The 21219-nt window shown below is 34.4% G+C and overlaps 1 long non-coding RNA gene across 1 annotated transcript; it reads right to left on the bottom strand.

Moving 5' to 3' along the window:
• Window positions 1-14155: 14155 nt before the first annotated feature.
• LOC120135080 lies at window positions 14156-20725 on the bottom strand. The gene is made up of 3 exons (XR_005517223.1): window positions 20657-20725; window positions 16502-16508; window positions 14156-14166 (listed from the first exon to the last, which is right to left on the bottom strand). It is a non-coding gene; the product is annotated as an uncharacterized LOC120135080 (long non-coding RNA).
• Window positions 20726-21219: the final 494 nt, after the last annotated feature.

The raw sequence follows: 21219 nt of genomic DNA, 5'->3' as shown, positions 1-21219 counted from the left end.
ATGAATTGCTACAGATTTGCAAGGATAAAGCAGCTGGGGAACATAATTGCTGCATGGCGTTCATGCAGCTTCCGGCTTTTATATTTATACCCGACACTGACACTTGAGAATATAAGACAAATTGAACATGAAATTTGGAGTATGAAGCCATATCACTGTAGTCCCAATTTGAGAGATTAATTTTTAAATAATGTTTAACTTCGATTTGAATATCCATGTTGTGGACAGAGTAGAATAGGTTTTGATTTTGAATATGTTGCGGAATACGACTATCGGATAGAGCAAAATCGCAACTGATAATTTGAGAAAATAAAAATAAAGATAAAGAAGACACAAAATTTACGTGAAAAACCCTTAAATAATATAGGGTAAAAACCACGGGCAACGGTAGAAGAATTTTACTATGAGAAATTAGGAATTACAACCTCTCTCGATCTACCAAGGAGAAAACAATGATAATTCTCTCTTGATAAAAAAGAGAAAATAACTCTCAAGAAACTCTCTAAATTTTCTAGTATTGGGAGAAAGCTAGAATGATTTGTGATGGTTTTGAAACTAAATGAGCTAGAGTATTTATAGTTGAAGCTTAAGGACTAATTTGTAAATACTCTAAATTATAATGACTAAAATATACAATTATACTATTGCTAATTTTCAACAATTAGCCAACCATTTTTGACATTTTTTTCCGGTGGATTAATTCTACCTTTCGGTGGATTTTCAACAATCTCCCACTTGAAGATTTGATTGGAACAATCATATCTTCACACCATTCTTTCTACCTTGTACCTTCATGTTGCTTACGTCTCTGACAGGCCACAAGAGGATCGACACCAAGTAAATTTATCGGCATTGATCGCCTTCGTTATGAAATCTTCTATGTTGTCTTTGGTATGAATCTTCTGCATATCTACCATCCCTTCTTCCACCTTTTCACGAATGAAATGGTACTGAAATCGTATGTGTTTTGTCCTTGAATGAAATGTTGGATTCCTTGCTAAATGCAAGGCGCTTTGACTATCATAAAATAGAGAGACATACTCTTGATTGTGCCCAAGCTCCTCCAATAACATCTTCAACCAAATTGCTTATTTACTGGCTTGTGTAGCTGCTACATATTCTGCCTCTGTTGTGGATGTAGCCACAACCGACTGTAATTTTGAAACCCAACTTACAGCTCCACCAGCAATTTTGAACACATATCCTGTAGTAGATTTGCTTTTATCCAAATCCCCTGAATAATCAGAATCTACATACCCATTGATTGTAAGTTTTATCCTCCGTAACATAATGCAATATTTGAGGTCTTTTTAATGTATCTCATGATCCTCTTTACTGTATTCCAATGCTCTTTGCCTGGATTCGCCATGTACCGACTAACCATTCCCACTGCTTGTGCAATGTCTGGTCTTGTGCATATCATAGCGAACATTAAACTTTCCACTGCTGATGTATACGGTACTCAAGACATCTCCATCCTCTCTTCTTCACTACTAGGACTCATACTGGATGATAATTTGAAGTTAATAGGAAGAGGGGTAGAAATTGGCTTACAATCTTGCATGCTGAATCGTGACAAGATCTTCTTCAAGTAATTCTTTTGTGAAAGCCAAATATTCCTATTACTTCTGTCTCAGTGAATTTGCATCCCCAGAATCTTGTTTCTGGTCCCAAGTCCTTCATTTCAAATTCCCTAGCCAGTTGTGCCTTCAATTCTTCAATATGATCTTTGTTGGGTCCTGCAACCAACATGTCATCCACATACAACAACAATATAATAAAATCGTTATCACCAGACCTCTTGAAATAAGCACAAGGGTCTGCATTAAGTTTGTTGTATCCAAGGAACATAATGAAGGAATCAAATCTCTTATTCCAACACCTCAGTGCCTGCTTTAGACCGTACATAGATTTGTTCAACCTGCAAACCAAGTTCTTTTTTTCGTCTTCTTCAAAACCTTCAGGCTAGAGCATGTAAATATCTTCTTCAAGATTTCCATGAAGAAAAACTGTTTTAATATCTAGCTGCTCTAGATGTAAGTTCAATGTAGCACACATTGCCAAAACTACTCGAACTGTTGTTAGTCAAACCACATGAGAAAAGATTTCATTGAAATCAATACCTTCTTTTTGAGCATATCCTTTGACCACTAGTCTTGCACGATACATCTCCACTTGATCATCACCATTTCGCTTGATTTTGAAGACCCATTTGTTACCAATTGGCTTCATTCCTTGTGGTAGTGATACAATGTCCCATGTATTATTTTTATGAAGGGCTTCAATTTCTTCTTGCATCGCCATCATCCACAGTGAAACATCTGAGCTGTTTATTGCCTCCTGGTATGTTGATGGCTCACCGTCCTCTGTTAAAAGGCAGTATGCAATATTACCTTCTATAATATAATCTGAGTGCCAATTGGGACGTCTTCTCACACGATATGATTGACGAGTTGTTGGAGCTTCAGAACTCTCTGGTTCTTGTTCATCATGTACTGGTTCTGCTTCAGAAGAATCTACTTGTTCAAACTCATTTTCCACAGTTGTAGCACTTTAAATTCTTCTTGCTCCTCGACTTTGATCTACCATATTTGTGACTGTTCTTTGGCCACGTTATGTTGATCTCCCTCTCATCGTTGTCAACGCTTCTGCTTGTTGCAGATTTACTTGTTTATCTTCCTTGTTCTTGCACCGATTTTATTCTTGTAGAATAGTAGCTGCAACGTCATCGAAGACTAGACTAGTGACATTATTGTTTTTCAAGTTGATGATGAGTTGATCATACGAATCTGGTAGACTTTGAAGTAGAAGTTCAACATGTTCTTGTTCTTCTATTTTACAGTTTAAGGATGTAAGCTGAGAAAATAAAGTGTTCAGTGTATTTAAGTGCTCTGTCACTGAAGTAGATTATGGCATACGAAGAGTGTACAATTTTCTCTTAAGGAAAATTTTATTGTGCAGCGATGTGGCCTCATACAGTTTGGTGAGATGATCACATATCTCTTAGATGTCTTATTCTCCTCGATGCTTGACAATGCTTCATTTGCTAATGCTAGATAAAAGTTTGTCATAGCATTCCCGTCCATTTTGATCCATTTGTTGTCATCTGTGAAATCTACCGGCCTTTCACTGATAGCTGCTAGACAACCGTCTTTCCTCAGGATGGTCTTCATCTTCAATTTCCAAAATGAGAAATTTCTCCAATTGAATTTTTCAATATCAAATTTTGTTGCCATAGCTTCTATTACAGATAACTCCCACTATTTCACTATCGTGAATAGTTCTCTGGAACCTTCAAATAATGGGTAATAACTTCTTACTTTCTTATGTTGGATGATCCATCTTTTGGTGGCAATCACAAAGACAATAAGTAGATATTACACACTCTAATCTGGCTCGGATACTAATTGTTACGGAAGACGACTATCGGATAGAAAAAATCTCAACTGATAATTTGAGAAAATAAAAATAAAGATAAAGGAGACACAAAATTTACGTGGAAAACCCTTAAATAATATAGGGTAAAAACCACGGGCAACGGTAGAAGAATTTCACTATGAGAAAATAGGGTAAAAACCGCTCTCGATCTACCAATGAGAAAACAATGATAATTCTCTCTTGATAAAAATGAGAAAACAACTCTCAAGAAACTCTCTAAATTTTCTAGTATTGGGAGAAAGGTAGAATGATTTCGGATGGTTTTGAAACTAAATTAGCTAGGCTATTTATAGTTGAAGCTTAAAGACTAATTTGTAAATACCTAAATTACAATGACTAAAATATACAATTATACCATTGCTAATTTTCAACAATTAGCCAACCATTTTTGACATTTTTTTCCGGTGGAATTTTCAACAAAATATTGGTGTTAGATCATAATTTGAATATCGATATTGTGATAGCTTTCTGCAGGCTGGTTGGTTTGGATATGCTCCCTACTTTATGTTGATGAAAATTTGTTTGTTTATAAATTGGGTATTTGGTTTTAGTGAGAGATGATGCAACAGAGGATGGGTTAGTGAGGGATGTTTTGCAACAGAAGAGGATCCTTAAGCGTAGCTATGCCTATACCTTTTCGTTCTTCTTTCTCAGCTGACAACATCCATAATTGTATTTTGTGTAAACGTGTTTTTAATTACAGGATACATTCTCTTACCTGGTAGGTGCATAACCATGAAATTTTCTGATCGTATTTATTCTGTGTCTAGAATTTCCCTAATTCCCTTGTGAATTGGAGTTGAATTTTTGTGACTCCATCTTATCGTGGTCATGAAACGCCAGCCAACAGCTCATAGCCGTAGCCTTTTTATAAAAAAAATGTCATAAAGTAGAGTTATTAAAAATTAAAATATAAAGAAAAATATAAATATGATATAAAAAGTAAAAGATAAAAAGAAATAACGACAAAAACCGGCACAAAGAATGATATCATCACCTATTAATTAAGATTGAAAAAAAATACACGATTTTAAGATTTTTTTTTAAGATCTCTATAAACGTATAAGTTTTAAAGAATAAAACTAATTTTACGAAAATAAATTTTGAAAATCAAAGATCAGATGGAATAGAATAGAAAATTTATAATATAAGGTTGTGGTCAATAAACCTATCTGCTAAATATCGAGTATACTTGTTCATAGGTCTAATTTAATAATCCAAAATACTTAAATTCAAAAATGATTTAATTTTTTTTTTAAAATAAACTTACCCAACACAAAACCAAGCTTATGACCTTAACACGTCTAATGAAATCCAAATATATCTTCTAACTGGTTGGTTCAATTGGTAAAGAGTTTGATATCGCTTAAATAAGGTCTCAAGTTCGAGTCATTGTGTATGTAGAAAATCTCTTTGAGAGATTCACCCACCAAAATTAGGTGTGAGACCCGGGTCGATTTAGATTAATCAATGAAAACTTAGAGCTAGACAGCAAAAAAAAAAAATCCAGACATATCTAACAACATGGAAAACCATTCGTCACCGTCTTACATCATCAACGTATATGATTTGAAGGGAAAAAGATTCCAATATTCTTGATTTAGTGGAGAATAATGATTCTCAAAGCGTGATGCACGATTTATTTAGTTAAAATATTGGTTAACTGGGTTCTGACCCGACTTGTATAATAAATTGTTTCATGTCGAATTAGTTATATTTAAATTTCCACAGCAAAAGATGTAAGACACTTACACTCTAGGCTGAAATTGAGGTTAATTTGCTTAACCATTTGTTCCAATCTCTGAGCCACTGAGAGTCTCCGATCTATAATCTCTCTTGTCTCTTTTGCTTTGGTGATAGACTCGAAGTTCATCGTCTAAGACTACACGGATCGCCTTTCTAGAAACTGCAACCCGGCATCGGATGCGCTCATCGTCGGCGAAATGGGAAGCGGGTTTCCGACCAGAGGTAAAGCAAAGGTAATAAAATCCAATGTTGATTGCAAACATAACCACACGAAGACGACGAGTCCTCCTTGCTTAATGGAATAGAGTTTGGTTGCAGTGCTTGTTTTCTGTGTATTTTTGGGCCACTCTCGATGGTGTGGTGCTTTGCCAAGTTACCCTTCAAGATGGGATGGCGCGCTGTAAAGTATGCCCGGGGTGGTTGTTATTGTTGTAAATCAGATAAGAGGGATATTTACTCTTCTTTCTCTGACATCGATTTTGGATGATTATTAGGGATAGATAGGAGGAGAGCGGGTGGCGTAGTCGCCTCACCAAAAATTTTAAATTAAACTATATTTTAAATATTTTTTTATATTTTCAATTAATAATATATTTTTATTTCACTGAAATTTTATAAATTATAGTTCATTTTATCTGACATAAGATCCTACTTCCGTATCTTGCAAAACAGCTTTTATCACTAATGTTCTTGATGCTGCTACACTTGGTCCGTATTTTGCTTGTTTTGCTGTACTGTTGTTATTTTATGAAATATATGTGATGCTCCAAATCGTCATTTCGATTAGGAATGGTTGAACTATTTGAATTTCATAGCTCTATTTAATTTATTTTATAAAATTCAATCATTTTTTTTGTAGAAGTAATATTTTATTTAAAATAAAAAATATCTCAAATTACAATAAAAATTATCAGTGACAATCGTAAATTAAGTACATAATTAGGAAAATTTTCTATAATCATTGAAACAAAACTAGCAACTTAAGATCACATAAGGATCATACAAGGAAAGATTAAATCTAACCAAGAAACTTGAACAAAGATAGATACAAACAAATTTGATTGTATCGACAAACGAACCACAAAAGAGGATCAAGCTATTGAATGACCACCGATAAACATCAAATCAGACTCGAACGACGTGAAAAGTTATACGTGAAAGCAAATCGGGTATCCAAATCCAATTTGAGAGTCCAAAACAGGGAAGATCAACAAGATATCAGATAAGTCACATTAATCAGTCTTGACGATATCAAATCAACTCTTAAAAAAATAAATGAAAAAAGTCAAATAACCAAAAACATAAGATATGATATAGAGAAGAAAAAGGCAATAAAGAATATCGGTGGTCGGCAATTAACATTAAAGTTAGTGTGATTACCGATCAACAAAGACGAAAAAAAAAAGAAATAGTGACACACTAATGAGAGAAAACTATTTTTTTTTTAAGATTGATAATTAAAATTTTAAAATTAAATTCAATAATTTTTCCTTCAAAATCATTTTTTTAAATCAAATAATTTAATATAACTGAAAGTCAATAGATACTAAATTATACTAATCAAAGCAATCTGAAAATATAAAATTAAAAAAAAAACCTTTTCTTTCGACAGAAAAGTGGTTAAAAATAAATTAAGGTCGTAGGTTGTATTGTACATCAAAAGTCTTTTTCATTATTTTCTGCAATACATACAATCCAAATTAATTCAAACCAACAACCCAAGTAACATAAAATCAAAAATCTCAATTGATCTAAAATTTATTAATAAAATTGATTTAAAATCCAAACATAACATAGTAAGACCAGATTTAATTCAATTTAGGTTCAAACAAAATTAAAATACAATTTTTTTTTTCTTCTTAGAAAATTGAATGTAACTTTTTAAGATACGAATAAAATTAGATAACTATCATAATTTATTATTCACAATTAGATCAATTTACTATATTAGCAAGGGCGGAACATCATGGAGGCCAAGGGAAAATAAATAAATTTTTAATATATATATATATATATTAAATATTTATTTGAAAAAAAAAAATTATCAGGCCCTCCGTAACACCCCGAAACTCGGGTTAGTACTTCGAGTCAACCCGAGACCCAAAGTTTGAGCTAAATGAACCTTAAAGTATAGTGGACCAAGTTTATTGTTTTTGGGCTTGAGTTAGGGCCCAAGAGTTTTGGTGGTTGGTTATGGGTCTTGTGTAAATTAGAAATTTGGAGGACTAAAAGTGTAGTTTAACCATGGTTAATTCTAAAAGTTAAAAACCCTCTCATATATTATGTTTTTACGTGAACCACTTCCTCTAATCGTCTCACCAAATGCTCTTCTTCTTTCTTCCCTCTTTCATTCCAAGTGAGAGTTCAAACATTTCAAGTTTAGTGTGGTGAAACTAAGGTGAGAATGTCAATATTCATCCTTCAAGCTTTGTTTTAAGTTCCATTTCATAGTTATTATGCATAGAACCAAAAATGAGTCTTGAGAGATTTATGGGAATCTATGGATTGCTTTATGCATAGAACCAAAAATAGATCATAGGGAGTCTGTTTAGATGTTATTCAACCCCTAGATGGATTGGCAATCTATTTTCTCATTTTGTTTAGTGAATGAGATAAGAGAAAGCTCAAGAGCTAAAGGAAAAGAAAAATTGAATCTTGAGTGAGTTGAGAAAGTTTCTATCCATCAAAGGAGCAAGGTAACACCTTTACAACTTGTAACACCCCAACCCATGCCCGACTCGAATACGAGTCTGAGATGTCACATTGACTTTTTAAAACGATATTCTTGTAAAATATCAAAACATTTGAACTTATTTTAAGAAAATACGATAATATATTATTAAATTATGTTCGGTATAAAATTTTGAGGCAAAAATATATTTATGAATAGTATTATATGGTATGAACAGTACCGTGAACAGTAACCTGCTACAGTACCAAAATGCTAAATTTTCCAGATTGCAAACAGGGAACCGATTCCCTACTACAGGGTACCGATTCCCCTGCTATAATAGTGCTACAGTACTTCCGTAAAACATACATAAAACTCGTAAAAATTAACCGTTCATTACTATACATTTATATTTACATAAATACGTTCAAAACATTAGAAAAGTCGATCAGAACGTTCATACTAAAACATTTCTTACATGCCAACATATGATACACAATTAAAAATACATACTTTATCAATTAATTCTGATATGATCTGATCTTCTAGCAGTGTTGTTGTTCTTGCCACTTCTATTTCTGCTATTCTTGGTTCTTGGTACCTACGTGTAAATCACTTACACGCTAAGTCATAGACATAATGAGGCATAATAAAATATATAACAATGAATTCATGAAACATGCACTCTTACCGTTCAATCGTAATATTATAATCTGCATGTATCCATTATACTACAATATATATGATCATGTGATGCATATATGAAATTTATCGTCTATGCAAGTTTCACTTCACTTTATCTTTGTATTGCCCATGTACATTATTGAGAATAGGAGGTAAATGAGTACATTGAGGTTGTGCACGAATGTTGTCACCACAGCTCGAATAAATTCCCACTAGGGGCACTGAATATTTGTCCCGAATGACTATTATGTCCCGAAGGACCACTATATATGTCCCGAAAGACCACTATATATTTCCCGAATGACCACTCCTTAAGAACCATATACATAATACAATAGACCAAATAAGTGTACCGAAGTACCACATGTATGTTCCACAGAATTACATATATGTCCCGAAGGACCACGTAGAACCCTCGACTCTTGGCATGCCAATTATACCTACAGTTCTCATATTAAATCACATGGGCTTAAATATGAATACATTTCTCATTTTCATATCTTTTTCATCACTTTTCATATAAACACATATTTCACTTCACATGTACACATATGATCACTTTTATTATTTCACATACCTGGATTGATTCTCTGACAATTGCATTCTTTCATATAATATCATATTAATGCATAAACGAATTATGCAAGAAATCACTGTATTCAATAGCTATGTATGAATGCATGTATATGAATATGAAATCATGAATTCAACTATAAGAGATAGACTTATCGCAAGTCTTATCTCCATACAATTCTATCTAATATGTGCACTCACCTTAGGCTTGCTGGATTTGAACCAATTCTAGAACTTATTTATTTATCAATCGTTTCTAATCCTTCGATCATTATTACTTGTCACTTGTTCCTGAACTTGTTTAGGCTCGATATCTATATAAACATAATTTTTGAGACAATTATCAAAAGCCTAAACCTTATAACTTGATACTAATAGCTTAAACTAATTTAATGAACCAAAATTCACTTTTACTTTAGGGGGTATCGATACCCTCCCCATAGGGAATCGGTTCCCCCTGCATAATCTGTAAAAACCCAGAATTTACTGTTCAAACCTGAAAATCATCAACTCTTCACTAAATTTTCTCATACAAAGTTCCTTTCATACCACCCAACTTAACTATAACCATTTTAATTAACTTCTATCATTTCAACACTTTAGAATCTCCCATAGTTCATTCAAATTCTTAAAGCTAAGAATCATACCCAATTTTCCTTGTTATCCAAAATTAATTCTAACACTTATAACTTCTTAATTAACCCCTTGACAAGTCAAAAATCTTATTCAAACTTCAAAAACTCATCCACATCAAAATTTCATCTAAAAACCCATTTTTCAAATATATCTCTAAAACATTTATCTTGTTGTTTTAATGCCATTTAGGCTTTCTTTTTAGCTTATATAACATTCAAACTTTCATTACCAAACCAAAAAAAAAAGAAACAACCAAGGTTCAGATTCTTACCTTAAGCTTGGGTCTTGACGTTTGAGAGAAGAAGAAGATGAAGGAAGAAGAAGGAAGAAGAAATGAGAGAAATCTGGAAACATTTGTTTCCTACATAAGCCCCATGTGGGTTTATAAAATAACCCAATATCCATATTTAATTATTTTCTTGATAAAAGACTCATTTGCCCTCTTAACTTCTCCTTATTTGCTAATTCATCCTACAAGAAATATTTCCATTAAATCTCTCAACTTTTCAATTATTTACTTTGGTCACTGAAATTTTAAAATCTTACACTTAAATTACTAACTCAGTATTGAGGATGTTACACAACTCTTCTATACTCTTAGTGAGTCAATAAAAGTTCAATATAGTTTAAATGTTTGAGTTGAGCATAATAAGCATTTTTATGGTGAGATTGTTATTTTAGAGTTATAAATGTGTTTAAAGCCTCCATTATGACCATTATTGATCAAATAAAACTTTAAGCATGTTTGGGGACCTTACTAAGGTCTTTGAGATTGAAAAATAGAGTTTTTTGTACTTGTTTTATGACTTCTGTAGGTAGAGTGTCGATTTTATAGGGATACTGTCAATACTTATTCTTTGTTTTTGGGTAAAATCGTGTTTTCTGGGTAGGAGTTCGAAACTCTTTCAAGAGTTTCAAAACTTTGGGTCATAATTTCGAAAATCCCAAAAAGTTTCAAAACTGGGCAGAACAGAATGTTTAAAAGTATCGGTACTTATATAAAGTATCGAAACTTTTGTAGGAGTATCAATACTCTAGGGATAGTATCGATATTTTTAGTCTGTTTTGGGAAAAAATGGAAGTTTTTAAGGGAATTAGACTCGAGGTACCCCAACACTTCATTTTATCATCAAATAAGAATACAAGTGAGAATATTAATGATATTAATATTACACTTAGAAACAAGATCAATTAGGATGACATAAAAATAACCTTAGGTAGTGCGCTAGGCACTTAAAGCTAACTAGCTTAGGTGCAAGGTCCGACACTCAAGTAGTGGGCTAGTCAGTGGGGGTTGACTGATGTAGAGATTCCAAGCAACCAGCCTCGGTAAACTAGAGGGGTGTGTGGGCTCTGAGATATAGAACCCTCAGTAGCACCTTGATGTCTACCATAGAGTAGAGAGTTCAATATACGAATATATTCACTATTATAGTTATCAGTTTGCTTGAACATGACATGAACACTTTTAGTATGGCTTAGTTGTTAATGTGACACTGGGCTAGTTAGCTCAGTGTTTGAAATTTGTTTCCTTGTGTAGGTTAGTCGAGGAGTAGTATGAGGAATTTTGACAGTAGTGATCTAGACCCAGATAGTGCAGAGTATGTCTCGAGTTCATCTTTAGAGGGCATGTATAATTATAAACCTCGATTTGTATATTTTTGTATGATTCGTAACTCATTTTAAATTATGGTCTATATGATTTAAAAATTATTTTGGGAGCTCCTAATGTAAACAATTTTATTTAAATTATGGTTGATTTATTTTAGCACGAGTGGTTACAAATGGTCATTTTTAAAACGAAAAAAATTAAAAGAAAATTTTGGTTAGCCACTCCGGTGGTTCCGTGTAGCATTCTGATCAGTCGAATGTGTGTCTACTAGTTTAGGGTGTTACATTTAGTGGTATCAGAGCATCATGTTTAGATATTTTGAGGACATGAAGGTTAGAGTTAATAAAATTTTATGAGTATTCATGTCTTTAATGATGTAAAAAAATACTTCTGTTTTTGAAATAGTGATAATAACTCCTCTTATTTTTTAAATTTTCAGAGTTTATTATAGAGGAGAGTCCAGGTCAGAGTCAGGAGTGTAGAAATGAGAGTAGATCTTCCCTCATGGACGATATCGGTGATGATTTTATTCTTGAGACAAATTTTGAGGAGCCCGGGGATGCGAGAGTTGAGGAGGTAACTTTCTTTAGAGAGATGACTGCTACACTGAGGCATATAGCCAGAGCCTTACCCATAACTCCAGTAGCCCCACCTTTTGTAGCACCTCAAGAGTCCCCTGTCGAGAGACTCAGAAGGTATTGGACCACAGACTTTCATAGATCAGGAGATGATGACCCAATAGTGTTTGATCAGTAGTTGAGGGAGACTTAGAGGACCCTTCATCAGCTACACCTCACTCCTGAGTGTATGCTCGAGTGTGTCACATCCTTGTTGAATGGTGACACAATAGATTTGTGGGATATAGTCGAGATGTCCATGGAGCTTGAAAGACCTACTTGAGAGTAATATTTAGTAGAATTTCGCCATAAGTATATAAGTAAGGCTCACATGGATGATCTTAGAGATCATTTTTTGCAGTTGACATAGGGAGACCATTATGTGTTTGAGTACGAGGTAGATTTCCTTTGACTCAGTCGGTGAGCACCAAAGTTAGTGTCTTTAGAGCACTTTCGATGTAGGAAGTTCATAAAGGGCCTCCGTCAGGATATCCTCACCCATCTATCCGTCAATACCCCTATATATTTTACCGAGTTGGTTCGCCAAACCAAGGCCTTAGAGAGGATGCTAGGGGAGAGGAACTGCAGTTGCAAGTGCTACTTCCGGGCAGGGCAGGGGAGCTGTAGAGTCATCTAGACCATCACAATCATCCAAGAGAGTGCGACACTCTCAGAGTTCTTGGAGAGCTTCACAAAGCTAGTCTAGTAGACCAACTCATCATGTGAGCAAAAGAGGTGGTAGATCTGGTCAATGCAAGAGACATTTCATCACTACCTCTGTAGCGAACTTAGGAGGTTCATCAAAGGCACAGTCTCAGTCAGTCAGTTCAGTTTACAGCCGGAGGTAAGCAGGGGTGTACCGTCAGGGGTCCCCAAGTTACTATAGATGTGATTTTTAAACTATTTTATCAGAGAGTGCCCAGATGCTACAGTTGTGATACTAGGTTAGACGTAGAGGTCGACCCCATCAGTTCAAATGGGTAGAGGTTTCCATATGGGTGGTAGCTCAACATCCGACTAGATCAGTAGGGGTGCGGGCCAATCTGGAGCCAGTGTAGAGCCCAAATTTGTTGCTCGTCAGTATGCAGTCTGAAACCAAGAGGATTGCAACACCACTGATGTAATTTCAGGCACATTTACAGTGTTTTATCTTCCACTTACTATATTAATCAACCCAAGATCCAACCATTCATATATTTATTATTACCTAGTTCAAGAGAGAAATATCCAACTGAGAACCTCGTGATAAGGTTTAGAGTATCTAGTTCTTTAGGATTATATGTCATAATGGATAAGGTTCACCGTAGATGCCATGTTGAGATTCAAGGTGAAATATTTTCAGCTAATCTTATGGAGTTTCCATTCAGAGAGTTTGATTTAATTTTGGGTATGAATTGGCTGTCAGAGCACGATGCGAGTTAGAGGTGTAAGATTCGACGACTTAAGCTCAACAAAGAGGATGGGACTAGGATTATGATGTTTGGCAAAAAGTCAATGGGTGTAAGGGTTGTTTCATCCCTTAAAGCTTAAATGATACTTGATTAGGGTTATGAAGCCTTTTTGGCTCATGTAGTTGACTCAAGATAGTATTTCCGCGAATTGAGGACATCAAAACTGTCAGAGATTTTCCAGATTTTTTCCTGAGAAGTTACCAGGGTTACTACCAGATCGAAAGTTAGAGTTAGAGATTGAGGTAATGTCAGGGTCACTCTGCTGTTCATTTCCCCTATCGTATGATACATAATGAACTAAAAGAGTTAAAGGTTCAAATTTTGGAGTTGCTAGAAAAGGGTTTCATCATTCCAAGTATCTATCCATGGGGAGCGTCAGTTCTCTTCGTTAAGAAGAAAGACAGGTTGATGAGGTTTTGCATCAATTATCGACAATTGAATAAACTGACCATCAATAACTATTTTCCCTTACCCATAATTAATGACCTCTTTAACCACCTCAGGGGAGTGTGTGTCTTCTTTAAAATAGACCTAAGATCTAGGTACTACTAGTTGAAGGTTAAAGAAACGGACATAGCGAAAATGATATTTAGGACAAGATACGGTTATTATGAGTTCCTGGTAATGTCTTTTGGACTCACCAACGCCCTGGTGATATTCATGGATCTCATGAATCGATTTTTCACTCGTACTTGGATCAGTTTGTTGTGGTTTTCATAAAATATATTTTGGTGTATTCTCGTTCAGAGGATAAGCATGATCGACACATCCACATAGTTCTTTAGAACCTTCGAGACTGATAGTTGTTTGCCATGTTTTGCAAGTACAAGTTCTGGTTATCCGAGGTTTCATTTTTAGGGCATGCAATTACAGAGAATGACATCAGATTTGATCCTGAAAAAGTTAAAGCAGTTCTTGAGTGTGAGCTACCCAAGAACGTAATCGAAGTACGTAGTTTCTTAGGTCTTGCAAGCTATTATCATCACTTCGTAAAGGGCTTTTCGATGATAGCCGCCTCGATGATAAAGTTGTTTTTAGAAAGGTGTACCATTTGTGTAGGGTGAGAAACAACAGTATAGTTTCGAGCAATTGAAGACCTTATTGACCTAAGCCCCAGTCTTAACCCAGTCTACGTCGGGAAAAGAGTTTATCATATATAGTGATGCTTCGTTAAACGGTTTGGAATGTGTTTTGATACAATATGGAAAGATAGTAGTGTATGCATCTCGTCAGCTCAAGCCTCACGAGCGGAATTACTCCACCCACGATTTAGACCTTACAACAATTGTTTTAGCGTTCAAGATTTGGAGGCATTACTTGTTTGGGTAAAAATGGAATATCTTCACAGATCACAAAAGTTTAAAGATTATGACTATGTTATCGATTATCACCTTGAAAAAGTGAACGTTGTGGCTGATGCGCTCAGCGGAAAGTCAATGTTAGAGATTAGAGCCTTGTTAGCACGCCTGAGTATATCCAGAGATGAAGGCTTATTAGCTGAACTTAAAGTAGAACCCAAGCTAGTGAGTGAAGTCAAGAAACTTCAAAGTTCTGATAGTAGTGTAAGAGCTCACGTGGAGTAAGTCCACCAAGGCAAGGCCCCAGGGTTCAAAATGCGAGATAGTAACGTATTGTATTTTAGAGGTCAGTTATGTGTGCATAATGTTAAGCAGTTGCATAGAAATATCCTTCATGAAGCCCATTGTAGTCCATTTTCTGTCTATCTTGGTAGCAATAAGATGTAACAAGAGTTTCGACCGTTGTAATTTTGGCCAGGAATGAAAAGAAAGGTTTATGAGTTTTTAGCAAAGTGATTGGTGTGCCAACATGTTAAGGTGGAACATCATGCTCCCTCAGGGTTACTCCAGCTGATTCATATACCGTAGTGGAAATAGGATCAAGTAACTATAGATTTCGTGATGGGATTACCGATGATGAGACGTAAGCATGCTGATATGTGGGTGATAGTAGATTGGTTGACCAAGTCTACTCACTTTTTACTAGTTAGAATGAACTTTACCTTTGAGAGTCTAGCACAACTCTATATTCGCAAGATAGTGAGGTTGTATGGAGTCCTGACTTCGATTATCTCAGATAGAGACACTAGATTGACTTCTCAATTTTGGGAAGCTCTTCACAGTTCCCTAGGTATCAAGCTTCATTTCAGCACCACATTTCACCTTCAGACAGACGGTCAGTCAGAGCACGTTATTCAAATTCTTAAGGATATGCTTAGATGTATTATTATAGATCTTGAGGGTAGTTGGGAAGATCACCTACCATTGATGGAGTTCGCGTATAACAACAGTTAACAGTCGAGCATACAGACTCTCTGTATGGATGCAAATGTAGAACTGCTCTTTGCTGGACTGAGGTTAGTGAAGGGAAAATAGTGGGACCATATCTGATCCGAGATACTGAAGAAAATGCCAAGGTAATTCATAGCAGGCTTAGCGATGCTTCAAATAGGTAAAGATCGTATGCATATATGAAACACAAGGAAATCGAGTTCAAAGTAGGAGACAAGGTATTCTTTAAGGTGTCCCCATGAAAGAAAATACTTCGGTTTGGACACAAAGAAAAATTAACTCCTCGTTTCATTAGTCCTTATGAGTACTTGAGAGTGTAGGGTCGGTCACTTATCATTCATCCTTACCCCCAGAGCTAGAGCGCATTCATAATGTGTTTCATGTGTCCATGCTTAGAAGATATCGTTCTGACCCATCTCATGTCTTATCCTTAGAGCAAGTTAAGTTAACCCCCGACATGTCTTATGAGGATGGACCGATTAGAATCCTAGCCAGAGAAGTGAAAGAGTTGAGAAACAATAAGATTCCTTTAGTAAAAGTACTTTGGATAAATCACGGGGTCAAGGAAGCTACTTAGGAAACAGAGGAATATATGAAGCTCTAGTATCCGCATATTTTCTATCTAGGTAAATTTCGAGGATAAAATTTCTTGTTATAAGGGGAGAATTGTAACACCTTGAAACTCAGGTTAGTAGTTTGGGTCAGCCCGAGACCCAAAGTTTGAGCTAAATGGACCTTACAGTATAATGGACCAAGTTTGTTACTTTTGGGCTTGAATTAGAGCCCAAGTTTTTGGTTTGTTATGGGTGTTGTGTAAATTAGAAATTTGGGGACTAAAAGTGTAGTTTACCCATGGTTAATTTTGAAAGGTGAAAACCCTCCCATATATTATGTTTTTACGTTAACCACTCCCTCTTATCGTCTCACCAAATGCTCTTCTTCTTTATTCCATAATTTATTTCTTCCCTCTTCCATTTCAAGTGAGAGTTCAAGCATTTCAACTATAGTGTGGTGAAACTAAGGTGAAAATGTCAATATTCATCCTCCAAGCTTTGTTTTAAGTTCTATTTCATTAGTTTTTATGCATATAACCAAAAATGGGTCTTGAGAGATTTATGGGAATCCATGGATTCTAGTTAGGTTTTGAGTTATAGGGAGTTTTTTTAGATGTTATTCAACCCCTAGATGGATTAGTAATCTATTTTCTCATTTTGTTTAGTGAATGAGATAGGAGAAAGCTTAAGAGCTAAAAGAAAAGAAAAGTTGAATCTTAAGTGGGTTGAGAAAGTTTCTAGTCATCCAATGAGTCAGGTATTAGCTTTACAAGTCTTTTAAACTCTTAGTGAGTCATTAGAAGTTCAAGATAGTTTAAATTTTGAGTTGAGCATGATAAGCATTTTCATGGTAAAATTCTTGTTTTAGAGTTATAAATGTGTTTAAAGCCTCTATTATGACTCTTGTTGATCAAATAAAATTTTAAACATGTTTGGGGACCTCACTAAGGTCTTTGGGATTGAAATATATAGTTGTTCATACTTTTTTATGACTTATGCATGTAGAGTATCGGTACTATAGGGATAATATCGATACTTGTTCTTTGTTTCTAGGTAAAATCGTGTTTTTTGGGTAGGAGCATCGAAACTCTTTTAAGAGTTTTGAAACTTTGGGTCATAGTTTCGAAACTCCCAGAAAATTTCGAAACTGGGCAGAACAAAATGTTTAAAAGTATCAATACTCTAGGGCTAGTATCGTTACTTTCAGTATGTTTTGGGCAAAAATAACATTTTTAAGGGAATTAGACTTGAGGTACCTCCACACGTCATTTTATCATCAAATAAGACTTCAAGTGAGAATATTAATGATATTAATTTTATACTTAGAAACAAGATCAACTAGGATGACATAAAAATAGTCTTGGATGATGCTCGGGAAACGATTAGGACACCCGAGTTCCTTAGAAAATACTAGCATTATCAAAAATATAGATTTAGTCCAGATATACCCTTAGGTAGTGTGCGAGGCACTTAAAGCTAACTAGCTTGGGTGCAAGGTCGACACTCAAGGAGTGAGCTAGTCGAGGGGGTTGACCGATGCAGAGATTTCGGGCAACCAACCTTGGTAGACTAGAGGAGTGTGTGCACTCTGAGATACAAACCCTCAGCCGCACCATGATGTCTACCATAGAGTAGAGAGTACAATATATGAGTATACTCACTATTACAATCATCAGTTAGCTTGAGCATGACATGAACACTTTAGTATGACTTAGTTGTTAGTGTGGCACTGAGTTAGTTAGCTCAACGTTTGGAATTTGTTTCCTTATGCAGGTTAGTCGAGGAGTAGTTCGAGGACTTTTTGATAACAGTGATCCAGGCCCATATAGTGCAAAGTACGTCTCGAGTGTCATAAATCAATATTGATAATGCCATGAATTATTTGTTAGTTCGTACATTGATAATCATTTATTAAATATTCAATTACATTTATTAGTTTAACGTGTTATATATAGAAACGTTATTATATTATTAGTTGGTGTAAGCGTATTATAATCTTTATTGTATCATAATCGCAACTAATACACTAATTATTTAACATATTCAATATTTTTTGGAAGTTAAGTTAACCTTCGAGAGGACTTTGTCATGCATGTACATAGGTTGGTTTTTATTGAATAATCTTTTCACCCTAAACATATGTTTTATATTCAAACAAAAGAAAAAGAAAAGTGTGAACTGATAAATTCCCTTAGTCTTTTTTAGATGTGGGTTTACCAAAGTGCCCAAGTCATCAGGTCAAATTCTCAAATGCCTTTGCAAAATTTAGAGGGTAAAATACTCCGAGGTTATTAAACTATGTTCAAATAATCACTTTGGTCATTATGTTTTAAGAATTATACAATATTCATTAAATTTACCAAAATTTTACATTTATTTTAACATTGTATTGACCATTTTTATAATATTTTAATAACTTTCATGATCCTTTATAACTTTTGAAGGTTTAAGTATTAGGTCAAATTCTCCTCTAAATTATGGTATTTGTCACCGATCAAGAGTAGTAGTCATTATTCAACTAAAATTGATTATTCCATTTTATCTAGTTGTTTAAGGATTATTATTTGGTATTTAAACTATGTAAACTTTACACAACTCTATTTATGTGAGCTTTAAAATTTAAAATTAAATACTTGACCTTACACTTTAAACAATAAATCTTAAATTCCAAACCCTAAGTTATAGACATGATTACCAAATATAAACCCTAAACTATATATATATATATATCGTTAAATAAAACATTAACAATCTAATTAATCACAAAGAAAATTTTAGAGATTATATTCACCAATAATAAATTTAAATATACGGATAAATATTATACGTTACTACATTAGTTTTTTAAAATTAAATTCTAATGTTACAATAAAAATGTATTAATTTTGTCCGTAACTAATTTATAGTAAAATAATAAAATTAGAAGTAATGAAGTGATTAAATCACAGATTTCATTGGGTAGAAAGACTAGAACCCTAAAGAAAGCTTAATTAATAATTGTTACGTAATGAATATATTTATGTTTAAAAATTTGGTCAAACCTCCGATTCAATGTTTAATTTTCATGAAAGTAGTGATGTGTGTGTATATATACACTAAATTTTGGAATATGATTCCAACTAATTAAATTCTTAAGAAATTACTTTCTATTAGAGGACACAGGTTTATTTTATTTACGTGTGGTACAATTGGCGGTTCCGCATTGCACGTGATCACGTGTTCATGCGTGCGAAGGAAATACACGTTAGAGAATAAAGGTTTGTTTATTACCACCCATCCAAACAAATGTGAATTGTAGATGCCGAGTAGAGCTCGAGTAGTGTTGAGCTCGACTCGACTCGAAAACTCGCGAGCTTAAAATTTTTAAGCTCGGCTCGAACTAGAAATCTTGAACTGAAGCTCGTGAGCAGCTCGAAATGAAGAAAAAAATTCTTAAACTTAACTCGATTGAATCCTCAAACTCGAACTTGAACCTTAAATACATGAAAATCTTACTGTATTTTAAAAAAAATCAATACATAAATGTTAATATTATTAATAATTTATTTTTAAAAAAATAAAATCTTAATATATTATGTTTTCGAGCTTCTCACGAGCTTTTCGAGTCGAATATCAAGTAGCTCGTTTCGGCTCGTTAAGAACTCGAGTCGAGTCCATTCGATCCGAGTATTTATCGAGCCTTGATCGAGTCGATCTCGAGTATCTCGCGATCTATCTCATCTCATTTACAGCCATAGTAGATACATTGAATTCTCGTCAATACTCGCCTATTAAATTATAACTTAAAATCTAAGCGTGAGAATAAATAATCAGGAATTTTTAAATATAAAATAGTTGTTAACAATAAATATCAACTTATATAATACCGTTCCTCACTGAACTTTATTTCTCTCTTGGTTTGCTCACCGTATTTTTAATTTTTCAAATTTGTTTACTGAACTTTACAGATTGAATCGTTTTGCTCACTCTGTCGTTATCTCTCTAACGTTGTGATGACATGTCATTTTTATTATTATTATTATTATTTAATCATAAATTGTGATGACATGTCATTTTTATTATTATTATTATTTAATCATAAATTACATTGTTCCTCCCTGAACTTTACTCACTCTCCTATTTTGCTCACCCTACTATAAAATAAAAATATAAGGTGGTTGGATGTCATTGTCGACCACCGTTAACCGTCGTTGACGGTGGTTGTTCAGTCTCAAAATTCATATGTCGGTTCGTCTTGACCTCCTGAGTCTGAATCTGGTGGTTGTTTCACCAGAAAGATGTCCCAAAATATGTGATTCTCTACTGAAATATTTTAGCTTCCTCACTATCAATCTCCAATTCGTGGACTTAGAAGCAAGTTCCGACAAAATGGAGGTTGGATTCAGACTCAAGGTGTCGAGACGAAGCAACCTATGAAATTTGGGACCAAACGACCACCATCTACAGCAGTCGGCGGTGGCCGGCGGTGGCATCTGGTGACCTTATGTTTTTATTTTATAGTTGGGTGAGCAAAATATGAGAGAGAGTAAAGTTCAGTGAGGAATGACGTAATTTATGCTTTATATGTTCAATTATTTATATTAAATAATAATAAAAAATGACAAATCATCACGCCATTAAAAAGTTAATGACATAGTAAGCAAAATGATTCAATATGTAAAATTCAGTGAGCAAATTAGAAAAATTGAAAGTACAGTGAGCAAAATAGGAGAGAGAGTAAAGTTTAGTGCTGAACAGTATAATTTACCTAATAGGTTTAGGAGCCAATTAATTGTTGGTCTAATGGACGAGACACTAAATTTCATAGATAAGGTCAAAAGATCGAATCTTGATGTTTGTGAATAGAGCAACCTATGTTTGGATGGTTGTCTCTATTATGGGCCTCTTCAAAACTTGATCTAAAACTATTACTTTTGTTCCGTTTTGTT

This window comes from Hibiscus syriacus, unplaced genomic scaffold (assembly GCF_006381635.1).
Source record: "Hibiscus syriacus cultivar Baekdansim isolate YM2019G1 unplaced genomic scaffold, ASM638163v2 tig00110602_pilon, whole genome shotgun sequence".
NCBI classification, from domain to species: Eukaryota; Viridiplantae; Streptophyta; class Magnoliopsida; order Malvales; family Malvaceae; genus Hibiscus; species Hibiscus syriacus.
Note: the sequence above shows the minus strand (reverse complement) of the source record. Positions and strands in the feature narration are given on the sequence as shown.